This window comes from Sciurus vulgaris, assembly GCF_902686455.1.
Source record: "Sciurus vulgaris genome assembly, chromosome: 15".
Lineage (NCBI taxonomy): Eukaryota > Metazoa > Chordata > Mammalia > Rodentia > Sciuridae > Sciurus > Sciurus vulgaris.
Window position 1 is genome coordinate 53,102,838 of NC_136476.1, and position 5,295 is coordinate 53,108,132.

General features: G+C 48.8%; 1 pseudogene across 1 annotated transcript; it reads right to left on the minus strand.

Moving 5' to 3' along the window:
• Window positions 1-2,586: 2,586 nt before the first annotated feature.
• Window positions 2,587-3,729, minus strand: LOC306645628 (olfactory receptor 2S2-like; annotated as a pseudogene). The gene has a single exon. The product of its transcript is annotated as an olfactory receptor 2S2-like (transcript).
• Between the last annotated feature and the right edge of the window lie 1,566 nt (window positions 3,730-5,295).

Below are 5,295 nucleotides of genomic sequence, written 5' to 3' on the forward strand. Positions count from 1 at the left end.
TGGCAGAGGTAAGTGGTAGAGGGAAGTGTTTCACATCATGATCAGGAAGCAGAGAGAGACTCCACTGCCAGATACAAATATATACTCCAAAGCCACACCCAGTTCCCACCTCCTCCAGCCACAACCCACCACTTCAGTTACCACTCAGTTAATCTCTGGCAGGGAATTAATTCACTGATTGGGTTAAGACTCTCACAACCCAATCATTTCTCCTCTGAACCTTCTTGCATTGTCTCATATGTGAGCTTTGGGGGGATACTTTACATCCAAATCATAGCAACTAGTGTGTGACGTGTCCAATATATGCTAGTCAAAGGCCATGGAGTGTTTGGATGTGAGAGTGACACAAACAGGAAGGACAGATAATTCACTTAGGAAACTGAAAAGTGCAACATGTCTAGGCTGTGTGCGTGTGTCTGCATGTGTGTATGGGTGCACGTGTAGTAGGGTGCTAGAGAAAAGGGGCCAAAAATGTGGTTGGACAGGTAAGTGGGTTCTGGTCTTTGCTCAAAATGAAATGAGGAGCCATTGGAGGAACTTAAGCAGAAGCGTTACATGACCAGATTAGTATTGATGACTGGTGTAGGGGACAGGTTTTGGGGAGAGTTTGGAAGAAAGAGGGTGACAGTGCAGTTATACAACTGTTGCACTATTTGAGAAAAATAGTAAAAGCTTATTTCTGTGGCATCAGTGGAAAGGAGGGGACCACTTCAAGAGCTCTTAGGAGGTAGATGGTATAGACTTAATAACTGAATGTGTAGGTGGTGAGGTATGAGAGAAAGTCTAGGATAACCACCATGTTTCTTACTTTCCACTGAGATGGTCTTAACCATTTGAGGTTGAAGATGATTTCAATTTCAGACTTTTTGAGTTTGAGGTGCCCATAGATTAATTGGTGGAGGGGGCCAGCAATAAGACAGAGCTGGGTGTAGCCCTCAAACCAGGCCTAGAGCTCTGTCTGTCTCCTGGATCATCTTGCTGGGAACAGCCCAAGAACGAGACCAACCCTGCATTCCTTAAGGATAGGGCTGTGGTCAGCAGTACTGCTGCTCACTTCACATATCTGTACACAGCCACACTTTTGATTCCTGACCACTGGCAATTGCCTGTAGCATATTCAGTACCACAGATCTCAGTCCCCAGTGGTGAGAAACTGAGTGACCATTTAGTTCAGAAAAATGCCCTTGAGAAAGCCCTGAGAGAGCTACAGAAATAGGTAAGACCAGTTGGCTTGCAGCCCTGAAGGAGCTCAAATGGTGATGATATTCCACAAGAGAGAATCAGGATGAGGTACCAAGGGAAAGGTGCCATAGGATGTGAAGAGGACAATCTCAAAGTGCATCAGAGAAGAATGCATGAAAGAGATGGTGTCTGGCTGGTTTTGAAAACCCATCCACACTGTGACTGAGAACAGCATGAGCAAAGACCTGGAGGTGGGGGAAGTACAGAGGATGTAGTGAGGGGCCAGCCTGTGTGAAGGGGGCAGTGGAAAGTCAGGCCAACAAAAAGTAGATGGGGCCAGATTCTGGGGAACATTGAAGATTCAGCAGAAGAATTTGGACTTAATGCTGTGGTGATGGGAAGCCATGAAAAGTCCTTGATCACAAGAGATTTGACCTCAATGGCAAAACCACTATGAGGAGTGTAAGGAATTTCTTTTATATGGACAGAGTCATGGGAGAAGCTGGAGAAACTTGTGAAAGCTGGTACTTCTGTGTTTTGTGTTGGGATGAAGCTGCTCCAGGACTCTGAGTTGGCAGTCAGGAAGGAAGCTGAGTGTCAAAATGTGGGAGGAAGGTCTGGGTCTCAGTGCCTTCAAGTACAATGACACTGTGACCTGAGGAGAAGCTGGCACCTTTTGCCATGGAGCTTCACCTGGCCAGACTAAGGAAAGCTGAAAGAGGATACATGGCCACAATTAGGAGAGTCAGTGAATTGGCAACTCAATGCCACCAGGGCCTAGAGCTGTTCCCCTTTGCCTTCCACCCTATCTGCATTTCTCTTATGGGCAAACTTATCAGACCCATAAGGGAAGGAACTCCTGGGAAGCACAGTTCCAGTCTAGTTTGGATGATCCAGTACAGAGCTACCACAAGTGAGCTAAGCTGGGCTTTCTTGGGATGATTGACCAGGCAGCAGCCTATGAAGGAAATACCATGAGGGCAAAGGAAGCCAAATCTCTCCTAGCACCTGTGTGGACTCTGCAGAGTGGCGTGTGGTCATTGGGTATTCACAAACCTGTCAGTCCCCTTGTCCTTTCACACACATCCTAGATGTGCTTCTCCTGCCCCTGGATGTTAGATGTGGCCATGAGCCTGGTGTAATTCAAAGGAGTGTGAGTGGAAGAAGCATGTGTGGGAGCTGCCAGGTCAGTTTAGGCTGTGTTACCCTCTCTTCTCCTTTTTTGTGGAGCCCAGCCATGTTCCAGATTGTAACCACTTTGTCATCATGGGTCCCGGGGTGGGGGAGAGGGGTGGAAACAAGGATGTAGGGCAGAACCCCTGACAAGCACTTATGGACCTGGGACTTACGCAAGATTTATCTATTGGATTTAAGCCATCAAAATAGGAGGCCATCACCCACAAGATAGGCTAGCCCATGTTGACTGACAGAGAAGGAGGGCAGCAGTAAATGTGGGACAATTTCCTGGTGAGCACACCTCCCCCAAGCAGAGCTGTGACAGCAGCTTTCACCTCCCCATTTCTCAGGCTGTAAATGATGGGATTCAGTGAGGGTGTCACAGCCCCGTAGAATAATGTGATCATCTTATCCACATTGGGGTCCTTTGCCTTAGGTTTGAGGTACATGAAGGATATGGTCCCATAGAAAACCACCACCACTGTGAGGTGTGCAGAGCAGGTGGAGAAGCCCTTGTGCCGGCTTGCAGCAGAGGGAACCCTAAAGATGGCTGCCAGGATGAAAATGTAGGAGAGGCAGATGAGCAGGAGTGGGGTCAGTGCCAGGATAGCTGTAGCCACCATCAGTGCCAGGGCATTAAGGGAGATGTCTCCACAGGCGAGTTTCAGCACTGCTAAGATCTCACAGAAGAAGTGGTTGATGACATTATGTCCACAGAAGGGGAGGCGCCAGAGCAGGATGGACTGTAGCAGTGAGTTGGCAAAGCCTGTCCCCCAGCTCAGCGCTGCCATCTGCAAGCACATCTGCCCAGTCATGAGCTCTGTGTACCTGAGGGGTTGGCAGATAGCCACAAAGCGGTCATAGGCCATCACAGCCAGGAGCAGGCACTCTGTAGTGTTCAGAGCCAGGGTCAAGTACATCTGCAGGGCACAGGCCGGGAAGGAGATGGTACTTCTGGTTTGCAGGAAGTTGCTGAGCATGAGAGGCATGAAGGAGGAGGTGCCACAGATGTCTATGAGGGAGAGGGTGCTGAGGAAGAAGTACATGGGGCTGTGCAGGCGGGGGTCCAGCATGATCAGCACCATGAGGAGGGAGTTCCCCAGCAGAGTCATGCAGTAGATGCCCAGGCAAAGACAAACAGGACCATCTCCAGGCCACGGTGCTCATGGAGCCCCAGCAGGACATAGCCCTCCACAGCTGTGTGGTTGGTCTCCTCCATCTCATCCTCTTTCCTTTTTCATCTGGACCACTCAGCTTCTCAAGAAAGCTCTCGCTGTTGTGGGGGCCAAGGGAGTTGGATGTGTGACTTGCAGTGGGTCAGCCTCTTGCTGGAACCGAGCTTCACCATCTGCACAAGGAGGGAGTTGGACTTCAGGCCTACCGTGGCTCTCCCAGCTTTGCTCTTGTATGGACCCTAAGGGGAATGTGGCACATCCTGGCCTCCCAGGCTCTTGGCTGTTCATCCCTGGGGCTTTCAGAGGAGACAGAGGAATAGGAAATATGTGTGACTTGTTTTCTTTTTAAAACAAAAGAGTCTCTGCCATTCAAAGGAAGCATCTTTTCTCGGGTATGACTTCCTATGAGTAAATTATGCCCACAGTATTTCAGATTCTTTCATTCACTGATTCACTCATAGCCTGTGATAGGTATTGTTTTAGTCGCTGGGTCTACATCAGTAAGAAAAAAAGGGAGCAAAAGTTTCCAGAGTTGTCTCTGTTGTTCCCTCACTTCCTTGACTGAGGTGAGAGGAGCCCTGGGAAGCAGGTGCGTGATGACTGGTCTTGCCTGGTGTCCCTCCAGGCCCTGAGGAGGGAATGTTTTGGCTCCACGGGATGTGTAAATCTGATTTCTGGTCATCACTGCTTAAGGAATCACAAACCATTCATTGATTTTTTTTTAAACGGACACACATGAGCATGTGTACCCCAATAGAGCTGCTGATGGCAGGATTTAGCTCTGTTCACGAGAGCCTAGTGACTCATTTGTGGGCCTCCAAATTGCTATTTAGGATAAGTGAGATTGTCAGGGATGCCTGGCAAGCAGGGACACCAGGAGCTAATCTGGCCTTGAGTGACCAGTTGTTGAGTAGCTTTAGAAAGGCAGGAGAAGAGGCTGTGGTTTGCTCCCAGGCAGCCTCCACTGCTGTGCTGAGCTGGTCTCAAGGCCTTCTCTTAAAGGGACAGTGTTAAAATTCAGAGGAGGAAGCCCACATGTCCCCAAAGCACACTAGTGTCCTTAGGATGGGAAAGCTGTCTTATGGGTCAGGTGGCCCCTTGTGTAAAGGAGAAATAGGAGGAGAGCATGACCTTAGATCAGTAAGTAGATATCATGCCCATTTTGTCCTTTGACACTTGATTTGCCTATGAAGCCAAGGTGTGAGGACAGAGACAGTGCCCTTATCATTCATTCTGGGCTGGAAAATTTCCCCATTTTTCCTGCTTAATTGTATCCACCATTTGGATGAGGCCCTCGCCCCTATGCACCCTCTCTTTTTCTAGCTCTACATCTTTGCTCAAGATTGAGGCATGTCCTTCCTCTCTGCCACTATGGACATTCCTGCTAAACTTTAGAGACCAGTTATATGTCTGTATTTTTTTTTTTTTTTAAATCTCATCCCTTTCCCTTTCCTGCTCCCTTCTCTGTTCCCTCACTGGTCAGCCATGCTCCCAAGTTTATTGTGTGGGAGCACCTGTCCCTGCACCTGTTCACTCTACTAAACCTTCAAGGCAGGCTCTGTCCCCTCCCCTGTAGCACTGCATGCAGCAAGTGGTAAGGGCAGGCACTCAGCACATGTCAAATGCATGATTCAAAACCCCAGGTGTGCCTTCTAGCTTCAGTGCAAAGGTGTTTGTACCGAAATGTTCAAGTCACTTGGCTGAAACTGAGTTTGCCCCTTGAAAATCAGAGATCCTGTGCAGCACAGGAGATGCACACGTA